This window comes from Lissotriton vulgaris, chromosome 7 (assembly GCF_964263255.1).
Source record: "Lissotriton vulgaris chromosome 7, aLisVul1.2, whole genome shotgun sequence".
NCBI classification, from domain to species: Eukaryota; Metazoa; Chordata; class Amphibia; order Caudata; family Salamandridae; genus Lissotriton; species Lissotriton vulgaris.
In genome coordinates, this window is record NC_141695.1 from 552,497,169 (window position 1) to 552,510,800 (window position 13,632).

Consider the following 13,632-nt stretch of genomic DNA (forward strand, 5'->3'; position numbering starts at 1 on the left):
TCCAGTCAGGAATAACACCAAGTTGATGTTCTACAAAGGTGATGGCAGTTGACACCAAGGTCAAAAGTAGAAATCTGCTTCTGAGAAGGATTAACAGAGCATAGCTCAGGGAGACCCCATTCACACAACTTGCAGTAAGAAAGCGGAGGTATGGTGGCCCTCGAGGAGAGGGGTTCAAGTTTATTTTATTTTGCATAGTTAATTAAAACCATTGCAATAGTGACACTACAAAATTCTTAAAACATTGTTATTAAAACCAATTAAGACCAAAGATGGAAAATTAATTGCAATTAAAATCACAGTGGAGTTGTTCTAGTTAAGAAAAGTCAATAGGTCGCTGGATGCTGTAATATGTTTGTCTCAGATTATCTTTGTTCCAGCCCTGCCCGCCCATTTCTCTGATCGAATTGTCTCTGCTTTTAGCAAGCTTCATCCCTCTGCTGCTGCTAGGCATTCTTGATGATGTTCCACTAATGCTTTTTACCCGTCTGCTAGTCAGCTTCGCAGCGGTGGGCTTTGCTAAACATTCTTTGGTATTTTTGGTTCAGCCATCATCAGGAATTTTACCAGTCTGCAGTTTAGTGGAGTATTTACTGGGTTTAGGCAGGCCAGCATTGCTTGCCTTCTAGTGCGGATGTCTTTCTCGAGGAGAGGGGTACTTCCTGAGCTGCTTCCTGATTGGTTGGAGTTTGTTAACCAATTCACATCATTAGAAAAGTCACTGCTTTAAGTTTAGATAAGCTGTCATTTTCCTTTATTCTGATTACTATATTTAGAATGGGACTCTCATCTTGCTGCCAGCATGTAGATCTATGAAAGATTCAATACTGGAGAAATAGCAGAAAAACAAACAGGTGTACAGTGGTTGAGGAGCACAATGCCTTGTAATGTCAAAAATCCAACTTTCAAAAGTTATATAATATTGAAACATATTTCATACATCTCGAATATGCGAGACAGCAAAAACGTTCACGTCCTTATAAAGTATTTGTTCTTTGATTTCTTCACACAAGGAAGGGGGATCCTGAGCAGGATTTTCATAAAAGAACGCGATGAGAATAGATGGTGACGTCAGTTTTTAAATTGTGAGAAAATCATAGTGGAATTATGTGTGAAGAAATCAGAACCTATGGTGTTTTTGAAGTTTGGATCACATTAGCTTGGACTTTTGCCGTGAGGATGTCACATGAGAATAGGGAGGAAATGCGTAAGCTGTTTTTTCTAGATGTGTCATCCTGTCTTGTCTAGTCATTTGAAGACGTTTGAATAAAGACAACAAAGAATTTATAAGGATGTGAAAGTTTTCATTATAAACGAAAAATATTGATTTTGCTGTGTCACATATTCGAGATGAATGAATTATGTTTGAATACTCTATATAACTTTAGAAAATTGGATTTTTGACATTTCTAGGCATTGTGCTCCTCAACCTGTGTAGTTGTATATATTGTTAAAATCAGGTTCTTAAAGGTTAGGATAAACAGTGTGCAAGCACATCTAAAGCCATAACCGTATTGCTGTCTTTGAGGTGTGCATTGGATGACCAGGGTTTGACTGGGTCAGAAAAAAGGCCTGCGCACTAAAATAAAAGGGGTCCCCATTGATGAATTATAGTAAAAAAAATGTGCCCCATATTTCAAAATTTGGACAGTTGTGAATTTGTGGACCTGCTCTGTACGTGTTTTGGAATGTATAGAAAATTGCATGGATTTGTGCTTCCAGCAGGCAATGTTTATTTTAATAGCAGGGTGATCAACAGTAAACACCAGCCCAAAAGACCACAAATCAGGCCCACAAACAGCTAAAAAAACTGGACTGCCATATACGCCTGTCCAACCCTGTGGAGGTCTGCTCTGTGAACTGCCACCAACATGAAACACATGGCTATAAGTTAGAATATGCATGCACTAACGTTAGCTAATAGAAAGGCAAGCAGGAGGAAAACTCAAACTGAGAGGGGGAAAAAAAGACATTAAGCCCAATGTAGAAAGTTCCAGTGTGGGAGAAGCAGGAATCCACACTGAAAAGAAAATGGAACAGACAATAATATGTATACAATCATAAGGGACCGGTACTTTAGTAATTGTGGGAGAAGGGTCCTTACAGCGTTTTCCCCAGTACTCACAAGTTGTGAACAGCCAGGACAAAAGTCTACAAACACACATCAAACCTTACCAGTCAGGCTAAAGCTGTCAAAAGAGAATATTAAATGAAGAGAGGAAAGAAAATACTGTAAAAAATAATTCTTGAGACCTACTCCACTGAGCTAAAAAACACTAACTGATTTTGGCTGTATTGTACTGTGTGTGGAGCAGGAGCCAGCTTCTTTGAACAAGAAACTTGAGTTAATGGATAATTATTTTTGAAAAATTCTTCTTTTCTCGTTTCCATGAGCTTACTTATGGTTGGAGACATTCTGCGTAAAGCAATATCAACCAGGAATTTTTGATGTAAATTTTAATATTATGGAAAACCTTCACTGAATTGCCTTTGTGGGTCAATAAAAAAGCCCAGAACACAATAAACTGGAGGTTAATCACCACACAATCTTTAAGTGAGTACTTCTAAAAAGTAATTTAAGCAAATGGCTTCTCAAGCGAGAGTATCCATTCAACTTAACTTAAGTTTCAAGGAGGATGTTTCTCCGCCTTAGATGCAAAAGCACCATTAAGAATGATTACTTGTAACCTTAAAGTTAACGTTAAAGTTAAAGTTAACAGCCAGTGGTTGTTTTGACACCCCGCTTCCTGTAACCACATGTATGTATGCTGTTAAAATGAGTTAATTATCTTTGCAAGTGCTCCTTCTGTTAGACACTATCTAACCACCACTTCCTCAACCTTAGAATATACCCCAGGCGTCAGACTGGATGCAGAAACATTTTCATAGTACCTTTGTGTGCCACGATGCTCTGCATTTACACTGTTCCACTCCGGAAGTGATGTGCGGGGCCGACATAGGAGCCACTCCTGCATGTTGTCAGTTCCTTTTCAGGTTGTCTGCCCCCCATACATGGAGTCCAAAGAAGCCAATTGGTAGTCAGTGTGCTGTTACCTAGACTTGGTATCTTAATAATGAGTAAAGTCCAATCACAGAATGGGAAAGATGGGTGAGGAATCTGTGGCTTGATAGTCTTTACCAGAAAGTGCATTGCCAAAGGTAAGTAACTTGTTCTTCTGATAGACTTCTAGCCACATATTCAACTTTTGAACAGATACCAACACAGTAGTTACTAACTGGAGGAGGGCTGTGAATGAAATCAAAATTGAAAGTCATGCAAGACCAAGCGGCAAAGTGCCCTACTCTGCGGACTTGGCTGTACAGACACCAGTGCATCGTGAATGTATGGAAGGACACCCATATAGCTGCCAGGTAGATGTCTAGGCTAGGGAGTCTGCATGCTTTGACTAGTCCTTTTCGAGGCTACTTCTATGTCAATGCATAGTAGAGTACTCTTCTTCGCATCCTTGTCTTTTTTAGCTCCGGCAAACCTCACAAAGAGCAGATTGTCCACCTGGATGTTTATGATACGACTGATATAGAAGCCGAACACTCTTTTGCGGTCCTAGCACTGTAGTCTCTCTTCAGAGGGGTGAGGTGGAGCATAGAATACTGGCAGGGTGATTATTTGACTGACGTGGAATGACATCACAACTTTTGCTGGAAAGGATGCCCTTGTTTATAGAACCAGATTATTCGGGAAGAAGGTGGGGTATGGTGGATGAACACACAGAGCTTGAAGCTCACTCACTTGCTGAGATTATGGCAACTATGAACACTGTTTTGATGCCGAGGAGCTGTAGAGGACGGCTGTCCAGGGGCTTAAATGGATTAAACATCAAATAAGTAAGGAAGAGATTGAGGTCTGCCCTGGGATGCTCTCGAGTAGCCATGCGCTTTCGAAATGCATTTCCATTCCATTCTCACTTGGGCATCACAAAAAGAAAGGGGAAAAATATCCTGCAGTTTTTTCAAAAGCCTGATCACAATTGGTGATTTAAATAAAGGCTGGTCAGGAAATCGCAAGAAGGTCGAAAGATGACCTTCAACAGTGCCTAGAATAATTATTTTCCAGACGAGGGATACAACAAACACGACATCAGGCAACTGGGCCGGAAGGGGGTCAAATCTGGCATACGCAATACCAAACCGTAAACCTGTCCCTGCGACAGGTGTATTGTCATTGTAGAAGGACGCCAGGCTGACAAGTTGACATTCAATAACTCCAGAAGGAGATTGAAGGCAATCAGCTGGCACCACTCAATCTCTGTGCATGAAGGTGGAGATTGTAAAGGCTGGGGTGGAGAGCCTGGAGGGGCAGCTGATCGAAGGGCTGATGTTCAAGCCAGGAGTTTTGGATACCATACTCTCCACAACAAGGCCGTAGCAACCACGATGACTAGGGCCTTGTCAGCCCTGATCTTCATAATTCATGGTAGAGCTGGTTGTGGCAGAAAAGAGTACAGGAGTCCCTAGTTCCACTCAAGGAAACTCCAAAGCTCAGAAGGGCTGACATTGTGCGTTCTTTGTGATAGCAAGCAGATCGAGCCAAGGTTCTTCCCCTTCACAGATGAAACCTTGTGCCACCTCTGGATGTAACTGACACTCTTGATCTGCTAGGCGCCAACAACTGAGTTTGTCCAGCGGGCTTTTAATAAGCCCGCCAGGTGGTTCACACCAGGACGATCCCTTGGAAGTCCAGCCATTTCCAGAGGTGCAAGACTGTGGAGCCCCTGTACCTTGCCTCCCCTTGATGGATGGCAAGAAGGTTTTCAGCAACAGGAGGAAAGGTCTCAGCTGCAGAAGGTTAATATGGAGCCAGGACTCTGCCAGGACAGGGCCCTCCATCTCTCCCAGGTGGCCGCCCCACCCCATTAGTGATGCGTCAGTCACAACTGTCAGCTCTAGGTGGGAAAGAGGTCTGCCTTTGACCCAATCGCAGTCCTGTAACCATCACTGCAGATCTTTTACAGACTCCTCTGAAATCTGAACATAGTTGGAGAGGTCCCTTTGATTTTGGGCCCCTGAGACATTGGATCCCATTGCAGAGCCTGCATATTCCAGCTTGCAAGCTCAACCTCACTGTAATCCAGGACCAAGGCTGAAAGATTAGGATCATACCTTGAATGTCTTGGACTCTCTTTCCCAATGAAAAGCTGCAAAGTGTTCAAAATGGGTCCAATGAGGGGTAGTGCCCGAGAAGGATTCAGGTGTGACTTCAGCACGTTGATAGTTAACCCTAAAGATGATACGAGGTTCGCTGTAGTCTGGAAGTGGCTGGCGACTTCCTGGGGTGAACCTGCCTTCCACAGCCAGTTGTCGAGGTAGGAAAAGACCAGTATTCCGGACCCCCCGAGAGGGGTGCCTGTGAGACAAAAGGGGAGCACAACAGACTGAAAATACTTCTTTACCCAACAAGAAGCACAGGAAGTGTGATGGGCAGGCAAGACAGGAATATGGAAATAGGCATCTTGCAGGTCTAATGCAACCAATTCAGTTTCCAGAGTCCAGAGCAGACAAGACCCGGGCAGGGATGAGCATTTTGAATTTCTCCTTCCAAAGGATGGCACTGAGCGGGCGCAAATGTAGAATAGGCTGGAGGCCTCCATCCTTCTTGGACATTAGAAAATAGTGGGAATATACCATGCCCTTCTTGCTTTGGAACCCTCTCGACTGCCCCTTTGGCCAAAAGGGCTTGCACTTCCTGCCACAAAATGAAAAGATGGTCCTCAGTTAGTCGCTGGGTAGAGGTGGGAGGTGCAGCCGGGAAGAAATGAAGGGTAGGGCATAACCTTTGCAGACAATCTTCAAGACCCACTTAAAAGACGTAATCGTTTAGCGTAATGGATAGAATCGGTGGATTCTGCCCTCCACTGGGTGACAAGTGACTCTTAAGAGTTCACTGATGAGGTCTGGCAGGTGGGACTGCAGGATGGGGACCACAGTGGACTGAGTGGCATGCTGTGATTGGCTTTAGGGGTCCTTGTCCTCTCCTGCAAAACTGCTGGGTTCCCTGCTGGGGCCAGGTCTGCAGGTAGTTTGGGGTGCCTCGGCCAAAGCAATGAAAGCAACAGTAGAATTGATGCAGCTGACAAGGCTGGGCAGAGAGACCCAGAGAGCGAGTGGTACCCTTACTCTCCTTGAAATGTTCCTGGGCCAAGTTAGCCTAGTCTCCAAACAGGCAAGTCACAATGAAGGGCATGTCCATCAGAGAGTACTAAATGTCACCTGAAAACCCCGTTGATCGTAGGCATGCATGGCGCCTGATGGCAATGCTGATACCTTTAACTCTCCCAACAGAGTTGGTTATGTCCAAGCATCAATGAATTGTGAACTTGGCTACATCAGGACATCTTGAATCGCCTATGAAAGGACAGGATTGATGGTCTCCAGAACACCATAGGGCATCAGTGTACTGGTTCACCAATCAGAAGGCATTAGTCGAACCCAGGGCCGAACTGGCTGAGGATTAGAGATGCTTCCCATATTGCTCCACTGGCTGTTTTTGGGGGGACGTTTTATATAGCACAAACTAGACAAACGGTATCAAAGAAATTTACATGAGCAGCAGACACTTTTTTTTTTTTTTTTTTTTTTAAAGACATGGGGAGATTAAGGGCCAGATGCATCAAGCAGTTTTTGTCTTTGCAAACGCCGGATTCTGCGAATCAGCCATTAGCGAATGCAAAACAATGCACTTATGATGCAGCAAATCCTATTTTTTTGTGATTCGGTAACCGGTTACCGAATCGCAAATTGGATTTGAGATTTGATATTAGGAAGGGGCGTGGTTTGGGGCGTGCCTTCCTAATACCGAATCGCATTCGTATGCATGAATGTTTTGCAACCGAAATGCAGTCGCAAAACATTTTACCACCTACTTCAATTAGGTGGTAACCAGTTTGCAAATGGGAAGGGGTCCCCAGGGGACCCTTTCCCCTTTGTAAATGTCTGTAAATGCATTTTCTAAGAGCAGGCAGTGGTCCGACGGACCACTGCCTTCTCTTAGAAAATTAAAGGAAAAGTTTCATTTTCTGTTTTGTAAAGCATCCCGTTTTCTTTTAAGGAAAACGGGATGATTTAGAAAAAAAGAAAAAATTCCTTTATTAAAAAAGCAATTACGGGAGGCGTGGTTACGCAAGCGGAGATGGCGGTCGCAGCTTGCTAGAGCTCCCGCCGGCCCGCCGTTTATCCTCCTAATTATCCTGGTCCCTGACCCCGAAACCCACAACAACAACGGGGCGAGGGCCGCTGGGTGTGCCAGGAACCCTCCGGTGTGCCCAGCGGTGGTCCGGAGTCCCGTGACCGGACGCTGCAGCGAGGCGCGAGGTGCGGCCTGGAGGACAGTGGTGCAGCCGGGGCCTCGATTTTGGCGCTCCCCGGCCGGGGAGCTGCGCACTAACCCGCTTGGCCTGGTGGCGGCCGCAACACCTTGCAACCCGAGGCATCGAGGACGCTGGGGAAGGTGTGTGATCCCTCTTCCAGAGCCCAGCAGCATTCTGAGGGGGCGTGGAGGCTGCGGATGACCGGGAGCGGCCGGAGCGGCCTGGCGGACTGGGTGCAGCCCGGACCTTGATTTTCGCGGCCCAGTGTCGGTGGCCCTGGTGTTCCCGCCCAGCGGTGCTCAACCCACAGCGCAGACGATTGGCAGCAACTGTGAGTAGTGGCTAAACCCCCCCCCCCCCCCCCCCCCCCCCCCACCCGGACCGGAGGGGACACCAGCACTTTGACGCGAGATCCACCAGGCCTGTCCACCTCCTCCCCCCCGGGGTTCGCTGACCGGAGGAGACCCTGATTCTTGGCGGCCGCTGGGGCCGACCACGCTCTGAGCTGGACACTGAGTCGCGCTGGGTCGGGTCAGTCAAGACTTGCCCGAGGGCTGGCGACCGGTCGCAGTCTTCCCTCCCCTCCTCACTGCCTTCCATAGATCTCATCGAGGGCGGTCGGGGTCCCGCGCCTCCGTCCCATCTTGAAGCCCATTTACTCTCGGCGGCCGTGACCAGAGGGGGCGGTGGCCCCGCCAAACAGGTGACAATTGATAAATTCACGGGGCCCAGTGGGGGCTCTGGACAGTCCGGGGGTGCTCCGCCCGGAGGGGGGCCAGACAATGCAGCCCTTATGGCGGCCATCACCCAGTCGAGGGATGCGCTAGACGCCAAGATAGGGGCAGTGGGAGCGGACGTGACTCTACTGCGCCAAGACCTGAGGAATGCTGTGGCGCGGATCACCGAAGCTGAATCCAGGGTAACGGTGGTGGAGGAAGACGTCACCTCCCTTAAGAAAAGAATGGCGGCGATGGAATCTGCGCAGCGGATCACGGCGCTCCGTGTGGAGGATGCCGAAGGGCGGGCGCGCCGCAACAACCTCCGCTTTATCGGCTTTCCGGAGCGCTGTGAAAAGGGCAACATGGAACGCTTCCTCGCACAGTGGCTGGAGTCGTGGATGCCGCCGGGGACGCTTTCAACTTGCTTCGTTATCGAGAGGGCGCACCGCGCCCTGGCGCAGAGGCCGCCTGAGGGCGAGCGGCCTAGGGCGGTGATCGCTAGACTGCTGAATTATCACGACAGGGATGCCGTGCTGAGGGAAGCTCGAATCAAGGAAGCCCTCCTATATGAGAACTGTAAGATCATGGTCTTCCCTGACTATACCAAACTTGTGCAACAGCAGCGTCACTCTTTCATGGCCGCGAAGGCGAAACTGAGAGGTCTCAAGCTCCAATATTCCCTGTTGTACCCGGCGCGCCTGAGGGTGATCTTCTAATCACGGACACTGTTTTTTGATACGCCGGAGGACCTTTTCAAGTGGACGGATGAAACGGTGCGGCTCAGACCAAATTCTCAACCGGGGCTCCATTCGGGCTCTCCTGAAGGATCGCCGCGAGCACGGAGAGATCAGACGGCGAAGAAGGGTCGTACCAAGCGCTCCAAATCGCGCAGACGCGCGGCCTCGGTTGATGGGACTCAGACCAGTGGTAGGACTGAGGATTCGGAACATTCTGGGACGGACCACTGAAGACTCCGGGACCTTCACTCTCTGTTTCTGCGGTCACTGCTGTGCCCCCTGGTCGGGCTCACTGTATCGTCTGGACCTTACTGGCTGCCCGGCACGGCTACTGCCCTGGGACTGTATTGCGTCCGACTCCTGATCGAACATAGGGTTGTGGGGTGGGGGGTCGGGGACTACGTGATAGTGGCTACCACTCTCCCTCTTGTGAGAGAGAACCTGAGGGGAGGGGGGTGAGCTTGCTGTTCTCTTTGGGGATGTTGGGATCCATTGGTATGGGTGGGCCCGGGCCCTGCGTTTTGGTCTCGGGACCACCCATGCCGCGACAGGTACTTCATAGTTCATTGAGGTATAGGGTGGGGGGAGGTGGGATGTGGGCGGTCGGGGTTGGGACCGCTGAGTTGGGGGTTGGGATTGTTTGGGGCTGTGGGACTGTAGAGTTGGGGCTTGTTTCCTTGGGGTGGGCGGTAGTGTGCATGTGTGTCGCAGACATGTTCCTTATGGCGTGTGGTGGGTGGCGCGGGTGTGGAGGGCTTGTGTGGTGGATCTTCATGGACCATGGCTGAACGGACTCATAGACTCCCTGAAGACTCTATGCGGGTGATTACGTGGAATGTCAGGGGCTTATTAGACAAAATTAAACGCGGGGCTGTGCTACGCTGGGGGAAAAAAAAGGTTGCAGATGTTCTATTGCTACAAGAAACCCACATGATGGGTACAAAGGCTCTGGGCTTACAGAGATTTGGTTATCAACAAGTTTTCCATGCGGGTTTCTCCAGGGGATCCAGGGGGGTGGCCATTTTGATCCACCGTAGAGTGGCGTACACCCATGAGAAGCAGTGGGCTGATCCCCAGGGTCGCTACTTGTTTGTTAAAGGCATGGTGGGCACGGACTCAGTGGTGTTTGGCAGCGTGTACGCCCCTCCCCCCCTCCAATGGGCCCTGGCTGAGAGGTTGTTTGCAGTATGGGAGGACATTGCCGGGTCGTTGGCTGTGATTGGAGGAGATTGGAACGATGTGATGAATATATGCGTGGATCGCCATAGGCGCCGAGGGGGGATCGAGGTTCTGCCCCCGTCCCCTTCACCCACCAGACTACGTGCAATGAGTGAGGGTTTGGGCTGGGTGGATGCTTGGCGACACATACACCCCGCAGCCCGGGAATATACTTATGTCTCAGCTGTGCACGGCTCGTTCTCGAGGCTTGACTGTGTGTTTGTGCCTGGGGAATGTTTGCGTAGAGTAAAGAGCGCGGACATCTTGCCTAGGGGCCTGTCCGACCACTCCCCTGTCTCTGTTGATGTGGAGCTCACCCGGAAGAGGCAGCCGTTCCGTTGGAGGATGTCCTCTTGGCATCTCCTGCAACCGGAGTATGCTAATCACCTGCGCGAATCCATTGACCACTACTGGCGGGAAAACCTAGTTGGGGATGCCGATGTAGGAACGGTATGGGAAGCCATGAAGCCTACCATACGGGGGATAGATATTGCATGGTGCTCGGCAGCTCGGCGAAAGCGTCAGGAGCAAACTACCGAAGCGGCCACGCGAGTGGCGACCCTGGAACAGGAAAGCCGCGACGGCGGCGATGAAGTCGGGATACGTCTGCTGTTACAGGCACAGCAAACATACGGGGCCCTCCTGATGGATGAAGCCAGACAGGCATGGCTGGCCACCAGAAGTAGGGTGTATCAATGGGGGGACAAGTCGTGTTCCATGCTCCATCGACTGTGCCACCAAACTTTCCAACCCCTCCTGCTGCCAGGCCTTACGAATGGTGAGGGAGAGGTCTTGACCGACCCGCACGACCTGGCGACGAGCTTTGCTACGTACTATTCAACCCAGTACGCCCCGCACGACCACCTGTCTGACAGCGAGCTGACTCGCTTTCTCGCAGAGCTGCCGCCGGTGCAGCTATCGGATGAGACCAAGACGGCCCTAGAGGCGCCCCTCACAGCAGAGGAGTTGGGTGATGCACTGGGGCAGCTCAGCACTGGCAGGGCCCCTGGCCCTAACGGCTACCCGAGTGAATTTTTCAAGAAATTTCATGTACAGCTTGGCTCTCCGTATCGTCGGGCGCTTGAGGTGGCGCGTGGGCGAGGGGTGTTGCCCCCGGACTGGCGCCATGCCGAGATAGTGGTCTTCTTGAAACCGGGCAGACCCCCGGATCGCCATGACTCTTATAGGCCCATCTCGTTGATTAATGTTGAGGCCGAGGTCTTGGCCAAGGCCCTGGCGAACAGGCTCGCTCCGCATATCACAGACTTAGTCCATCCGGACCAGGCAGGCTTCATGCCTCGCAGGGCGACGCGGCATAATATCCGTCGCGCACAGGCGGCGATCGACGCCATTGGGATCTTAGGGGACCAGGCGGCACTGTTACTGGCCGACATTGATAAGGCGTTTGACTCCGTCAGCGGGTCGTTCCTATTTGCCTTGCTGCGCTGTCTCAACCTGGGCCCGGTCTTTCTGTCGTATGTCCGGCTCCTCTATACGGATATCACGGCCTCGGTGCGGGTCGCCGGGGCAGTTTCGGAGATGTTCCGTATCGGCCGCGGGACCAGACAGGGGTGCCCTCTTTCCCCTTATTTATTTGCACTCGCCATGGAGCCTTTGGCTGCCAGGGTGCGCCAGGACGCGCTGATACGGGGCTTCCAGTGGACTGCCACCCTGTCCGACAAAATCGCACTGTACGCCGATGACGTCCTCTTCTTCCTTACCGACCTGCGGCGCTCAGGCCCGCGTGTCCTAGAGGTTATGCAACTGTTTGGGGAGGCTTCTGGCCTGTTTCTAAACCCCCATAAATCCACGCTGTGGGTGTTGGAGGGGGGCGAGGTGACTGACCCCTGGGCTTCCGGGCTGCAAGTGGCCACGACCGGGCTGAAGTACCTGGGCGTGTTTCTCTCCGACTCGGCGGACATTGCATGGGACCGTAATCTCATACCAGTCTGGGAGCGGGTACAGTCAGATGTTAAAACCTGGTCTCGGATGCCCCTATCAATCTTTGGCCGCTCCGCTATATTTAAAATGGTGGCGCTACCGCGCCTATTATACCAATTACAGAACCATCCGTATCCCATCCCGCCTCAGTGGTTTAGGCAGGTCAACTCGGTGCCGGGCCGCTTTCTGTGGGCTGGAGGTGCTGCCAGAGTTGCGTTGCGTACTTGCTTTCTGTCCACCTACTGTGGGGGTTTGGCCACTTCAGATTTACTGTCATACTATCAGGCCGCGCACCTTCTCATCCTGAATGACTGGTGGTATGGCGATGGTGGAGACCCAGCTTATGCCCTGGAGCGTGCCTTGATGGGTGATAACTCGCTTCACACCATCCTCTATTCACCCAGACTGCGTCGCTCGTTGCCGAGGGTTACGCGACTTGTTTTTGCGGTGTGGCGGCAGGCCTTGCGTCGCATGGGCTGGTGGGGCAGACTGACCGCGGAGACGCCCCTGTGGCATAACGGCATGCTGCCGGAACTGTCTAAGCTATCGGGCTTCGACGGCTGGGACGCGATTGGTATCTCGCAATTAGGCCATGTGCTGTCCGGCACGACGCTCAAATCCTTCGAGGCCCTTCGCACCGAATTTGGTATGCCCCAAACTCAATTCTTTCGATATCTACAACTCCGGCATGCGCTGCTGCCCAGTCTTACCAACCTTGACTCACTCCCTGATTTCAGCCCAATCGAAGCGAAAGTCTTCATGGGCGACCTTGGAGATAGAAAACTTTCGCGCATCTACCAGACTATGGTCATCCATTGCTCCTCCACCCTCCTCCCGCTGAAGGCGTCCTGGGAGGCCGACGTCGGTCAGTTGGATGAGGATGATTGGCGAGAGGCCCTGGAGTCCCCGAGGGGTGCGGCTATTGCGATGCGCTTTCGGCTCATACAATTCAAAATTCTCCATAGGGCCTACTATACGCGTGAGCGTCTGTGGAAGGCGGGACTGATTGAGACCCCGGACTGCCTGCGGTGTGGGTCGGGGATAGGTACGTTACTCCACACAGTATGGTCGTGCCCCAGACTGATTGGCTTCTGGAGAGGTGTATGGGGCTGTTTGTCAGAGGTATTGGGCTGGACCCTCCCCCGTACCCACCGTTTGGGCCTGCTGCACATCCTAGAGGGGGTGGGTGGAAATATCTACAAGAGGCACCTGCTCCTCCTGGGGCTGGTGGTGGCCAAGAGAGATCTGGCCCGAGCATGGAAGGATGTGAGGCCCCCCCCCCCCTGAGTGCGTGGAAGGCTGGCATTGACTTCTGTATGGGTTTGGAACGCCCGATCTTCGAGGCTCGGGGATGCCCCCGTAAACACTTTAAAATATGGAAAAGGTGGGCAGACCACAGGGGCTTACACCTGGACCCCCCTGCTGAACCGGAGGAAGATCTTTAGCCCCATGTGGCCTGGTGACCCCGCTCCCCCACACCTACACTTGCCGCACTAGGAACTTACGTCGATACTGTATATACACACATGCCTGGGGTTAGGGTGGGATCCGGGGGAGGGTTCTGGGAGTTGGGTTGTTGGGTAGATGAAAAGATAAAGACGGGGTTAATGTTTCCTGTATCCTTGTATTGCATTGATTTCTTGGCTGGACGTTTAGTCCTATCTACATGATTGTCTCGATATGTTTGGTGGT